This window comes from Miscanthus floridulus, chromosome 3, assembly GCF_019320115.1.
Source record: "Miscanthus floridulus cultivar M001 chromosome 3, ASM1932011v1, whole genome shotgun sequence".
Classification (NCBI taxonomy): domain Eukaryota; kingdom Viridiplantae; phylum Streptophyta; class Magnoliopsida; order Poales; family Poaceae; genus Miscanthus; species Miscanthus floridulus.
The window spans coordinates 30,638,146-30,652,770 of record NC_089582.1 but is presented as its reverse complement, the minus strand read 5'-3'; the positions used below and the strand labels follow the sequence as shown (position 1 = coordinate 30,652,770).

The 14,625-nt window shown below is 48.9% G+C and overlaps 1 pseudogene; it reads left to right on the top strand.

The window, feature by feature from the left end:
* The first annotated feature begins 12,427 nt into the window (after positions 1–12,427).
* On the top strand, positions 12,428–14,419 carry LOC136545367 (benzyl alcohol O-benzoyltransferase-like; annotated as a pseudogene).
* Positions 14,420–14,625: the final 206 nt, after the last annotated feature.

Below are 14,625 nucleotides of genomic sequence, written 5' to 3'. Positions count from 1 at the left end.
GATTCCAATGAAGTCTGCTGGAAATTTGAAATTTCCCCCCTCAGGGCATTGGTTTTGCCCATGGGTAAAAACTTCACGAGGAACGCCACGGAACATTTGTCCCACGTACTGACAGCTTCCTTTTCTTTGTAGAACCACTATTTCACCTTCCCCACGAGGGAAAAGGGAAACAGACAGAGCCATATGCTAGCTGGTGCGATGTTTTTGATGATGATGGTGTCGCACAGCTCCAGAAAGTGTTGCAAGTGTGCACTTGCGTCCTCGCTTGGCAAACCACAAAATTAGTTTGCCTGTACCATCGTAATGAGGCCAGTGTGCAGCTCAAAGTTTTCAGCTCCCGTGTTGACAGCAGGCCCAACGAGCACGTTGGCAACAATGGGGGTGGAGTAGTCACGGAGTGACTTGGCCATAGCGGTAGTAGCGGATGGTACGGGGGTGACTGGTTCAACTGTCGGTAGAGTAGCAGAAGAAGCGGGTACGGGACCGACTCTTCCTTAGGAGTGCCTCCGGATTATCGGTGTAGTTGTTCAGCAGATCAAAACCACTCATACACTATCCTGTTTTCATCCACAACTAGAAGAAAATAAGCAGAACTAGCCTGCATAAACTATGGCTACCATTACATGCATGTGCTCATGATCATGTCCTACTAGATTCTTTAACCTATGCCCTCCCCGACAACGGCACCAGAAATGTTTATTGGCATTTCTTAGCGTAATCACCAAGTGTGGAGGTTTTAAGTCTATCCTCGGCAACGGCGCCAGAAATGCCTGTTGGTATTTCTTAACACCATCACTAAGATTGAGTTAACCTTAGCGATGCCACCAAGAAACACCAACTATGATAGTTCTTAACGATTACAAAAAATATCCGCAAGCGCACGGATCTATAGTTGTAGGATTTCACCCGGAAGTATTTAGGGTATCATTATTTATATTTTCCCAAAGGTGGGCAAGGTACAAGAGTCTAGTATGAGCATGAATAAGATTATATACTTGCATAGTGGACCAATTGTTCATGACAAGGGTAAAAATGGTATTTTAAGGAAAGTGGACACACATCTGGGCTAACCTCAAGGATAAAAGGGAAAACAAAGAATAAAAGAATGTTCCTACGTAGAGCCAGCATGTTCTAATATAGCCGTGCAAAGAACATTTAATGATCATATAAGCTATATGATTAGAGTTAGAACTAAGTTTAAGATGGACGGGGAGATATCTGAGCACTGGTCTGCTAGCAAGCGTGAGTGACTTTAAAACTCCTACACAATACTCGAACGTGGGGGATTACAAAGGATGGATAGGGCTGTCACCACATGCCGCCTACCCCACAACCGTGGGGCACCATCATATCCGAAGGTTCCCATGCACCCGAGCACCACGCCCGTTGTGGTAGAACTGCCTGAAATAACATGCTTTCGGAGGTGCTCGTCTTTCACTAGACACTAAGCACCCCGAAAGTTAGCTACATCGGACAGTTCTGCCGATCACACCCTATGGGAGAACTTGAATCAATCCACATTTTACCTCTAGAATCTAATAATGAGTACGAGCTTACAATACTTAGTCCATTTCATACAACAAGAGTTCTTGGAAATTATTTATTACAATACTAGGGTTCAGAGTGTGATAATTAAACAGCAGAATAAAAATAAACATCTAGCGGAAACGATACAAGGATCCGCATGTGCCCACCAGAAGAATCCTCCACACAAGAGCTACTCCTCAAGCTGCACCTGCAACAGGGTAAAATAAACCCTAAGTACACAATATACTCGCAAGACTTACCCGACTAGTGAGAATAGTTTCTCGACTCCAAGGGGTATGATAGGCAATATAGGTTTGTTGTTTTCTTATTGTTTGCGAAAACATTACTAGAACTACGTCCTTAAGATCAAGTTTAATTTGCAGTCATGATTACTTCATTAGCTAACCATTCTAGGTAAGCACATGTTCTACTTTCAAGCAAGGGTTGAGCAATCAGAACTAATTTACCATCTTTCATATTCTAGTTCTTACTATGGTGCTAGACCATAGCCAAGTCATACTGTCTCACGGGAATGGTGATTCACGAACCAATGTATCCTAGCTGGGTACCCCAAAACACATGCCCCGTTTGTACCCCAGGCACAAACAAGACCAACCCATTCCACTCCTTCACGGGGTCCAGGTCCCTGTCCAAACTTGGACTCTAAGCCTCCATACTTGAGACCTGGTCTCAATATGGTGCTTAGACCTCCACCTTTCCCCGCCTCTAATTAGTCGGTCCGGAAAGAGCCAGAACTCACGACAAGAGCGTAACGAGCCTTCCCACACCCATAAGCAAGTATGTGCTCAAGTTAATAAGTCTGTGACTAGACTACCATCCACAGCAATGGACGGTCCTCAATCGACACAGACAGGGAAAATAGTGTAACCAAGCTAAGTCCCATGGTCGCGGGACACAACTTGTTACACCCACCAATACCCATACCATATCCCTATCCGGTCTCCATTTTTCTTTCATCATTTTTATCATGAGAATAATTATAATAATCACCTATTGTGAGTAACGGCAGGTTACTCACGCTACCGAAAACTTAGCGTAGAAGCTACTCGAACCTGCACTAGTAAGACTCATATGACAGATATATCTATGCATATGGTTTCCATAAAATTCCTGTAATGTAAATGCACATCACATATATACATATAGTGGTTATAAAAAATAAGGGTTATGCACCGGGGCTTGCCTTGGTCAGGCGCGGTGTCAGCTGAGTCAATCAGTGGCAGCTCCAAGACCTCCTCCTGCATGAGAATCTCCTCCTTGTACTCCTCAATGATCTCCTCGAACTCGTGCTCACCGGTGGTCACGATCTCCACCGACTTGTTCTCTATATGCATGCGGTGATGATGATGCAACGATTTAGTATTTAGGCAACAACAACTTTTAAAATACGAACACATATGTCATACTAACAATCTAGCTCTAATGACTAAGATACTAAGCTAACCATCAACTCTATCAAATCAAGTGTCAAGCTCACCCTAACAAATGCTTAATTTCCTAAATCAATGTTATGCTCTTATTCATATTAACGGTTTAATGGATATGTAGCTACCCTAATAACCAAGCTATATTAGGGCTATAAAAATTACAGTAATCACATAATAATACAATGAAGCTATTGTAAAAATTTTAGGATCAAAGCTATCACCAATTTACCACAAAAATTTCTACAATAATTACCCTAATAATATTAAGCACTTTCAAACGATTTAATAGCCCTTAGTATCAACACAGATATGCATGATCTATCTATACTACCAAATAGATCATAATTTTTGGAACCTAACAAGATTGAGAGAATTCCTTATTTGACACCGAACAAATGAACCGTTCCTTTCTTGGCCCTCAAAAAAATTTTGTTCCTTATTTGACACCGAGTTCATCTTTCATTCCTCATATGACATTCCGTTGAATTCTCCATCCGTGAACCGTTAACTGTCATGTGAAAAGATGATTTTGCTCATGTGGGCCCCACCACCCTTCTCCCTCCTCTCCTCCCCTTCTCCCTCTTGTCCGCCCATGATGGAGGAGTCGCCATGGGTGAGCGACGGCAGCGCCACGGATAAGGAGTGTGTGATGCGGCTCCTGGAGTGGGAGGCGGCGTTGGCCAAGCAGCGGGAGATGATGAAGATGCTGGAGTCGCTGGTCCAGCAGACCAAGGAGCTGGAGCAGGCCAAGATCGATCTCGAGGAGGCCAGGCTCGAGGTCGCCGCGCTACGGCATCAACAACAGTAGGGCGAGGCCGCCGCCACTGGGTTGGCCGCACAGGCGCAGACACAGACACAGACACAATAGCAGTGGAGCGTCATGGACCTCATGTTCGGCGGCATGGACAAGGAGATCAACGGTCTTCGTGCCAGGCTCCGCGCATCGGAATAGGACGAGGAGCCGAGCCAGAAGGCGGCAGACGAGCTCACCGCAGTTAGCATGGAGGCAAAACAGGTCAAGACGTGGCTCTGCGACATGCGGGACGAGCTGGAGGCGGCCCACGCCGAGCGCGACCAGCTCCGGGGCCTCCTCTAGGGCGTCGAGGCGGAGCTGTGGTCGGCGACCGAGCGCGTCGACGCGCTCACCGCCGACTGGAAGGACACCGCGGATGGGTGGCGCGCCAGGGAGAAGGCGCTGCTGGAGCGCCCGTGTGGCGCAGAGGAGGAGGCCGCCGCCGCACGGGCGGAGAGCGCCGCCGAGATCGACGCGGTGCGACAGGCGCTCGCCGACGACAACGCCGCGCTGCGCCGCGTGCTAGAGCAGGCGGTCGAGGAGGCTAACGCGGCCGCTGAGGCACTCGAGGCCGTGACCAGCGACAACGCTGGACTGTAGGAGGACATTGCGGAGAAAGAGCGCGCCCTGGAGGCTCTGCGGCGGAAGAACGAGGGACTCAAGGCCAGCGAGACCACGGCCAGGGAGCGCGCCGAGGAGCTCCAGGGCCAGCTCGTGGCGGCAAGGAAAGAGCGGGAGATCCCGCTGGTGGAGAAATGGAAGCGGGAAGACGCGCAGGGCAAGCTAGGCGCTAGAATGTTCCTGGACTCTGGGAGGAAGAGGAGAGGGAGGGAGGAAGAGGAAGGAAGGGGCGTGCTGCTTATATGGGTGCGGACAGGAGGGAGAAAGGGAGGAGAGGAGGGAGAAGGGTGGTGGGGCCCACAGGGGCAAAAATGTCTTTTCACATGGCAGTTAACGGTTCACGGATGGAGAATCCAACGGAATGTCATATAAGGAATGAAAGATGAACTTGGTGTCAAATAAGGAACGAAAATTTTTTGAGGGCCAAGAAAGGAACGGGTCATTTGTTCGGTGTCAAATAAGGAATTCTCTCAACAAGATTTGTCTTGCAATTTTTGGACACCTACACAAATTTATATCAATTATACAAATCTAGCTCAGAAATTGAAATGAAAAAACTATTACTAATTCCTAAGGAAAGAAAAAGCGGATTCAACCATGCGGCCCACCTATGCGCGGCCCACGCGTGAGACGGCCCACGGTGGGGGAGCCCACGTGCGCTGACGCTTTTGCAAAAGAGCCCTCGGACTTCTCCCGAACTATACCTAAGTCCTAACACTATTTTTCCTCTCTCTAACGTATTCATTTAACCCCCTGAGTTTTTCCTAATTCACCCACGCACACCCTCAGCAACTCTGTGCATGGCGGTGCGGCGAGCGGCGACACAGGGTGGCTACGCCGGCCACCTAGGACCTGCGCGGACCTATCTAATGGGTTGATCGCCATCCTCGACCTAAACTACTATGCTGGGTGGCAGTGTGGGGTGGCAGGGCTCACTGGTGAGGGCTGCAGTGATGCGCGGCCATCCACGATGGCGGCGTGACTATTCTGGTGAACAAGGGTAGCTATAGACCTAACCAACTAGCGGGTGAGCATCAGGAGCTTACCATGGACTCGGTTGAATTGATAGTTGGAGTAGAGGATGGTGGAGGAGGGCTGGCCGCGTGCGATCGAGCCACACAGCGGCGCACCACGGTGGACACGGCCGTGTCAGGGCGCCGAGGTAGCGGTAGCGGTTTGGCTGATGAGCGCAGGGTGAAGAGGGAGTCAAAGCGGAGCTAATGGTGCAGCTGGACCGGTCTCTCATGGCTTCGTTGGGGGAGTTGCCACCCACGCCGAACGAGCACGGCCTTAATGGTTTAGCGGTGGGGAAGTGGCCAAATTGAGGCTTCACCGGGCTCAACTCAAGGTGGGATGGGGTCGGGCGGCTAGGTGGCTTAATGGTGAGGCCGCGAACGAGTTGAATTGAGTTGAGGTGATCTCTCTCTGGTGGATTTCGTGGGCGCGGCTCAGATGGCAGAGACGGTAGGGAGGAGGGTAGGTTCGAGCTCTGGCCGTCCTCGCCTTAGCGGCAAGCGGCAGGTCGGCCCTGAGATAGCACCTGCACGCTCGCTATGAGACAATGCAACCAGAAAACGTGCACGCGCGTTGGAAGTTGGGGAGCGCGGCATGTGTGGCCACAACGCCATTAAGGCAAGGCGACGGCGCAAGGCAGCAGGGAGCCAGCCCATGTGTGTGTGGTGATGAGGCGAGCAACAACAACACAGCACAGTGCCACAGCAGCAGCAGCAGCAGCACTACGCGGCTGCGACCAGAGACGACCAGTGGCTCACGGCCGGCCAGGCAGGCGGCTAGCGGTAGGTGCAGTGGCCAGCAACACGGCAGCGAGGTGGGGCAGCACCATGGCGGCTAGCAGCGACCAAGCCACAATCAGGCCGAGGACAGCCTCGCCCGGCCAACACTCGGCAGCGCGCGTGCACACTGGCGGCCAAACATTGCGACGTCGCGCTCCTGAGCGTGGTGACCGTGTTCACCCGGCCAACCTGCCTGAGATGATGTTCGTACATGGATTTTAAAGCGTTTGCCAAAACTAAATCGATTTAATTGAGGCTCGACCACCTAAACCATGCTAAAGAGGGTACATTAAACTACCAAATGGAACAAAAACATAGCACTGACCTTTAGCTAAATTTTCCAAAATTAATTCACCAACATAGCCTTGTCACACTATTTTCAAACTTAAGGATTTTTGTAAGTCTTGAGCTGGATTTGATTTCAAGTTCCATTTCTAAGCTATTAGAAATACTAGCTAGCAATATTATTTTTCTAAGACAAAAGTTGCATTGTCATCTATAAAGTTTGTACTCCAAACTTTATTTAAATGTCACATACATGTTTTATAATATTTTTGCTTAATAAAAATTGTTTTATAAGCCTCCTCGATAACACACAGGCACTAGAACCTTTCGTAACTAAATCTTCATTGGGCATTTTTAGTACAACCAAAATTCTATTTTCACTTTCCCACATGTTCTAACACATAAACATGATGCTCATGACATCGTTTAGTAGTTGGTTTAGGGCGTAACACCGAGGGTGTTACACCCGTGTACAAAGAAACTACCCATATTCCCCGGGTCCTCGACCCTACGGATCGACAGGTAAAGGATATGGGCAAACTCGAAGGAACGATGAACCGCCACCTCCACTTAACCCTACTTCTACTCATACAGACCATATGAATGATTAAGCATGAAGTTGAACATGTTAAGATCATAACACACAAACTATATGCTAGTTCATATATCATGATTATAACAAGACAACTATACTCTAGTTCATATGCACTACTATATAAATGATATGAGAGCATGACTATGGAAGAACTCTTCATAGTATTATTCATACCAAGATGTCACTCTTCTTCCAAGGAGCCAAGTCCTCCTTGATAGCTTTGCTAGCTCCAAATTCTACTAAGAAAGTAAAAGTACAAGATGTGGTTGTGAGGTGTAGCACCAAATGATGTGTGTCTTGAGAATGAGCTCTTCCTCGTCTTATATAGTGAAGTGTGGTCGGTTTGGTGTAGGTAAATTAGGAAACCACCGGAAATAGACGTAGCATGGTGGCATGCAACCGCTAGAGGAAACCGGGCCCAGGCGGCAGTGGCCGGGGTGTGGCCGCACCCTGGTGGGGGCCGCCCCACGATCGCCTTCGCGTGGTCAGTTCCTGGGTGGGCCTGGATCCTCCCCACGCCGGTGCCCGGCCCAGAATTGTCCTTTGGATGGGCTTTTCCATTTATTCCCTTTACGCATTTCTGCTTTACGCTTTCTGCTTTGCGCCTTTTGCTTGGTTTTCCACTTGTATTTGAATATGAGTCCTGAAAAATAGTAATCTTATAACACAAGTGGAACTATGTCAATAGTAAAGGCATATGTGTAAAAGGATTATTTATTTCTCCCGTTTTGGACATTATTTGGAGTGACCGCCAACAGTGAAGCCAGGGTACTTTCTTCAATTTTACGCCGACATGTGGTGCCCATCGTGACTCCCTCAGCGTCGTACGGCTGTTGCTCTCTCCCACTGTGACTCCCTCCGCGCCACCCGGTGCCCCGCCGCTGCCCTCCCCCACAGGCCACAGTGACTCCCTCTGCACCGCCCAGCCGTCGCCCTAAGCGCCGCCCACAGAGACGCGCGGCCGCCGCCCTCCGCGCCGCTCGGGAGAAGCCCGACCATCACTCACATCGCCGCCAGGCCGTCGCCCAGTGCGCCGCTCGGCCACCGCCCTCCGTGCCGGCCACGGAGCGCTGTTCGACGGCCGCAGTCTGCGGCGACAGCCCCATCAAGTCCGGCCTTCGTGAGTCCGCCTCACCGTCTACATCTTGGTCATCCTCGATCCACAACACCCTGCCCGACTACCGCAGTCCGCTCGACTCACCCCATCCCGCCCGGCAGCTACGAGTCCGCCTCGCCGTCCGCATCGTCCTCCCCCAAGCAGCAGTTGCGGGCTCGATCAGCAACACATCTCAGCGTATGCTGCAGCCTGCCTAGCACCTACCTGTATTATCAGCATCTACCTTGCAAGACGTAACTGGAATGGTGACAAAAATTGTTGCTTTTGTCACTCTACAGAGACTATTCACCACATTTTTTTCGAATGTGCTTATGCCAAATTTCTGTGGCGCGCTGTACACTTATTATTTGGAATAGCACCTCCTCTCAACATAGACGATTTATTTGTTACTTGGTCTAAGATGGGTGGTGTTATTTATAACTCATTGTTATTAACGGCAGCAGCGGCTTTATGTTGGACAATTTGGTTAACAAGAAATGAAGTGGTTTTTGACAAATGTAGACCAAAAACTTTTTTGCAGGTGCTCTTCAGGGGAAGCCATTGGCTACGGCAGTGGGCAAGACTACAGCGGCGTGATGATCTACGGGACCAGCTGACCCTTGTTGAGCAGCATTTGGAGACTTCAGCCCTGCATTTCTTTAGTTCCAGTGGATGGTTATCTACTAGGTTTTTTGGTCTTTCTTAGTCAAGACTTCTCTTCATGTTTTGTTTCCCAAAGTCTGGATGTGAGCTTCTCAACCCTGTGAACTTTATAATAATGGACCTGATTCTACCTTGGTAGATGAAGCCGGATATAAACTATCCTTTATCTAAAAAAAATCAGCATCTACCACCTCGCCTCTGCAGTCCAGGTCCCCTCCTAGGTGCCTGGAGGAGAAGGAGGTGGTCCGAGACGCTGCCGGGACGCTGTAGAGAAGAGGAGAGGTGGACTGCCGCCGTGCACCATATAGGAGGTTGGTGTCTGACAGCATCGCCATTCCAAGACCAGAGCCCTTTTTGAGGTATTGCAGTGACTAATGTTTAAATCTGAATTATTTGATAGCAACTAGGTGGTCTGTTTTTCAGTTGTTCAGTTTCAAACTTACAATTCCTTCAAGTGGTATAGCAGCTTGCCAATTCCTTCAGAGTGTTTTGATTTACAATGGACATCAGTAGAAGAAGGATAACAGTTCTTGAGTTGTCTTTTTGGGTCCATTAGTTGTGTATATATGTTGTTGCAGTAGCAAAATTGCGTGCTTGTCTGATCCATCTGTGTAGGCTTTATGAATGGTGTTGCAGTAGCAAAATTGAATTCAGATTACTAGAACGTCAGGTGCGACAAGATTGAAACATCTGTGAAATACTTGTTTGGGTTCTTTGTTCAGTTTTGTATCATTTCCCACTTCAAGTGGTGCTACAAAACATAACAACATTTTGCTGTCCTTTCAATATTAAGGAGACGAGTGACGTGTGCTAGAATTATGAATGAGCAAGCATACTTGCTAATGACGATCCTTTGCTGCAAGCATAATCCCATAATAAGCATTTGTTTATTTGTAGAATTAAGTCCTTGTACAAGTATTGATACTAAATAACTTTCGGCCAGCTCCAGTGTCTGCACCTAGCACTAGCAAAGGTGTTTGATCTCTTCTCATGCTTTGCGGTTACTAGCCGGCTACCTGCTCCCCATGCTACTATAGTCCAATGTGACGACTCTTCAACGCTTCTCCTTTGTAGACTGCCTAATGAATGTAACACTATCTTGCTTAGCTTGCTGCTACTATTGTCTGCCTGCAATTCTGTAGCAACCATTCCTGTTGTTGTTTTTATTTGGATAACTGCTGCTATAATACTATGGATTGTAGGTTGGTGTTGGGCAATCAAACGACTGAGTCACTGACATCAATAGCAACTGTGGCACGTTAATTTGCAAAGTCGCGGATCTGTTAAGTAGAGTACCTTTCTTGTGTATCTTGGAAGGACAGCGAGAGAGGGAAATGTACTGCCGCTGCAAGTATTCAGAGTTTAGCTGTCATCTTTACTTGACATCATCACTTGAATTAGTGTCTACCACCTGGCCTCCCGGCTTAATTTATTAAATTAAAGTAATGATCGTATGCTAAGGAATAGGGAACACAAACGCGAATTTCACGATTTTAAATTGCTATCAGAATCAAAATTTTGTGGTGGTTGCATCAGCAGTTATAATCTTGGAGTTTGGTCACACAGATTCGGATGGGACTGCCTAATCTGGACGGCGCTGGTCGGCAAAGCTAATGAGGTGACCTGACTAAATCTTTGCAAATCATTGAACGTATGTCTTGGTTCTCATCAACTCCTAGGAGTTAGTAGGCATCCTCTTGTCGGCAGCAAGGGGATCCAAATGCTGATGGCTGTGCAGCCAAACAATCCATATTACAAGCTTTGGATATAGTCTGTTGCCTCTGCATCACAGTATAAGAATACAGAGATTGAAATACAGCAGTAATTGGTCCTTTGTGTATCCAAGGATCAATTATGCCCCCAAAGAACACAACATCCAAAGGTGAGGAGATAGAAGGGGAGATGAGGAAAATTTGTGACAATATGCTAAGGCTATCATCGTGTAATTTGAAGATAGCACAATCATAAATTGTTCATTGGCCTCTTAGGACACCATATTGTATCATGGACTGACTTCTCATGAGATTGCAGTGGATACCATGCTGAATATAGAACTATAACATAGCTTATTCACCTGAATATAGAATGTAAGTTTGTTTGCTAGAGGTCATGGATTCACGGTACAATGGTTCATCTCAGATTGTGTCCACAACATTGTATAGGCCATTGACTCAATTTCTTGCTGCTCATGGAGGGTAATATTTGTTTGTTGATGATCTGGAATAATTGTATTTGGTATATGAACATCTGCAAAGAAAGAATCTAGAGCTTAATGTTTGTTTGTTGATGATCTAGGTTGTGATAGTACATGAATATTGCTGCCGTTGGATATCTAGCCTACTGAATATATGTGATATTTCTAACCTACAGAATATCAAATTTGGGCTTTCTGGTTTGCTCAAGACCAGTTCTGGGTTATTGTAATTTGTCATTACAGGACACATTCCATGGTAAAATCAAACTACATGATCAAATTTGAGCGTTGCAATGGACAATGTCCCCTTCTTTTGCATTCAGTGATGAGATGACTTTTCTGTTGTAGTATTCAACTTAAATTGGTTTTATTAGCTTTTTAAGGAAGTGTACACATGTAAATTCACTATGTACAGAAGTAAAAAAAAAGTCAGAGATGCTTTTCTGCTGTAGTATTCAATTTAAGATAGAATCCTGTAATGTTCCCAAGTTAAGAAATATATGTTGAAAGAAAGTATCAAGTGGAGAGTGTAACACCCGTTGCAACGCACGGGCATCTGCTAGTAAAGTCTAATTTAGGATTGCCGCGACCTTCTTCCCTCTTATTTTCCCCCCTTGGCTGCCAAGCAGAGCCATAGCCTCTACATTGACGTTCCTATCTTTTTCATGAAAGAAAATTGGTTGGTGATGTATACGTTTTTCGGCAGTGGAGCCAACCTAACACCATATGGCAATCAGCTTATATACGAACAATTTTTAATAGACATATGGGTATTTTTAATAGAGAATTGCTGGCTTAGAATTTTTTAGAAGGTAGAGAGACAACAACAGCACATAACAATACATAAAGGTATAAATTGTTGTAACCTAGGAGGGAGATGCTAATTTACAGGTGCTTGAAAAGTAGTAATCTCTCTGGCGATGCTTTACAGCCGTTGAATTTTGATGGAATGACTGGATTTGATCGCTTCAACCTCTAGTGTAGATGCTGCTTTGCGTCACCTGTGCTTGGACTTTTTCCGCGGGCCACCCATGCCAAGCACTTGCACGCATGCACCTCATGTCAGAACCGTCAGAGAGACGAAAGGCCTCTGCCGCATCGGGTGTCTCTGATGCACTGAGCGGCTGCGGCCGGTGCACAAGCACCGTCGCCTGAACGGACTAAAATCAGGCGTCTGATAGATAGGAATTGTGAATCTAGAAACACCATGTCAAGAAGACTAGAAGAGTAATATTCCCAAAACATGGTGGAGCCTTGGTCCAACTTGCTGACGCAGACGCACTCGTGACTTTTACACAGTACTACACACAGTGGTGACATCTCAAAGTGCAACCTCTATAAACTTGATCCAATGTAGCAGGTTGTTCGTAGGAAGGGGACCATATAGTTTGTTCTGGTGCTCGATCATCATCATGACGCTCGACTTCGCCGTGCGCCGGCGGGAGACGGAGCTCGTCGGCCCGGCAAGGCAGATGCGACGCGAGACCAAGCGCCTGTCCGACATTGAGGACCAGGTGGGGCTGTGCTGGCACGTGCCGTTCATCCTCTTCTATGGCGGCCGCGGATCTGCGGCCGCCGCCGACAACCCGACGGCTGTCGTCCGCCGCACGCTTAGCTCAAGGAGGCGCCGGTGCCGTACTACCCACTCGCTCTAGTAGAGAAGCTAGCTTTAGTCCCATGGTCTTGATTTTCAGTCCCAGATGTGACTGTGGAGATTCGAACTCAAGATGTAGTCCCGGGGTCTTGATTTTTAGTCTCGGTTGTGACTGTAGAGATTCGAACTCAAGATCTCCCACTCCAGCCCTTGCGCGCGTTGCCATCTCAACTCCCACCAGACATCTGACTTCGATAAGATACGCTTTCCTTTTAAATTCATTTTGGAGGCACCTTTAGTCCAGGTTTGAGACACAAACGGGGACTAAAGGTACCTTTAGTTCGGGTTCGTGTCTCAAACCAAGACTAAAAGTCACACTTTTAGTCTGGGTTCGTGTTTCAAACCGGGACTAAAGCTTCTGACACTGACACGTCTTGATAACCATTACAAACCGGGACTCAAGGTTGGAATTAGTCCCAGTCTCTATTACAAACCGTGACTAAAGGTCCTATGCCTCATTTAGTCTCGGTTTGCAATTTAAAACTGGGACTAAATGTTTTTTGGCCGTCGACGGAAAGTCGTTTCTCTACGAGTGTCGCTGGAAGGCTGAGGGAGGTGGAGGGGCGGAAGCTGGTCGTCGACTGCACCGGCGAGGGGGTGGTGTTTGTGGAGGCAGATGCCGACGTGTGTATGGCCGAGCTCGAGGCAGCCAGGCTGAGGCCGCCGTTCCCCTGCATGGATCAGCTGCTGTTCGACGTCGAAGGCTCTGGCGGTGTGCTCAACAGCCCCTTGCTGCTCATCCAGGTATACAGCACGTAGTCCTACGTGGCGAACGATTGTAAATGCATGATATATGCATGCATGTCATTGTAAATTTGTAATCTTTCATGCTCTAAGCATACAGTGGTATATGTTGCGTACGTATCCCTTAGGTGACCCGGTTGCGATGCGGCGGCTTCGTCTTCGCGCTCCGGCTGAACCACACCATGTGCGACGCCGCGGGCATCGTGCAGTTCATGCGCACCGTCGGCGAGCTCGCCCGCGGCCTCCCGGAACTGACCGTCGCCCCCGTTTTGTCCCGCAAGATCCTGGACGCTCGCAGCCCACCAAGGCCATTGTTCGCTCACCACGAGTACGACCCAGTGCCTCCACCGTCGTCGTTTCCACCACCGGGCGACGACATGGTGATGCGGACCTTCACATTCGGCCCGGACCACGTCGCCGCAATCAAGAAGGGCCCCTCGGCGGCGCAGTGGGGCGGCAACAAGGCCACGACCTTCGAGGCGCTCGCGGCGTTCGTCTGGCGCTCGCGCACGGCGGCGCTGGAGATCTCCGCGGACGAGGACGCGCGCCTGGTGATCGCCGCCAGCGTCAGGGGCATGCGCGACCTCGGCCTGCCCGCGGGCTACTACGGGAACGCGTGCGTGTACCTGGCGGCGGTCGCCACCGCCGGGGCGCTGCGGGGCGGCGGCACCCTGGGTGACTCGGTGGAGCTGGTGCGGGAGGCGAAGAGGTTGGCGGTGAGCGCCGAGTATGTGCGGTCCATGGCCGACCTGATGGCGCTGCGCCAGCGGCCGTCCCTAGCGATGGGCAACATGCTCATCGTGTCCGATAACCGGCACGCGGGGTTCCGCCACGTGGACTTTGGGTGGGGGCGAGCCCGTGTACGGCGGCCCCGCGAGCGCGCTAGAACGTGTTGAGCTTCATCGTCGCCGTCACGAACAGCGACGGTGAGGACGCCATCGCCGTGCCGATCGTGCCGCGGTCAGCCATGGACTGGTTCGCGTCCGAGGTGAAGATGCTGTGTTGAAGAGTACAGTGCCGGCGTTTTGGCGCGTTTCGGCGTGTTGGTTGTGTGGTCAGGTGGCTAGTATAAAAGAAAATCAAGCGTACATGCATCGTTGTACTGTCTTCAGCTCTATCATAAATTTGTATTTTTTTTCTTTACCATCGCTGTGATCCATCCCTGTCTTTTGATAATGATCTAACACGGGCGTCCGTCTGTGACTCCCGTCC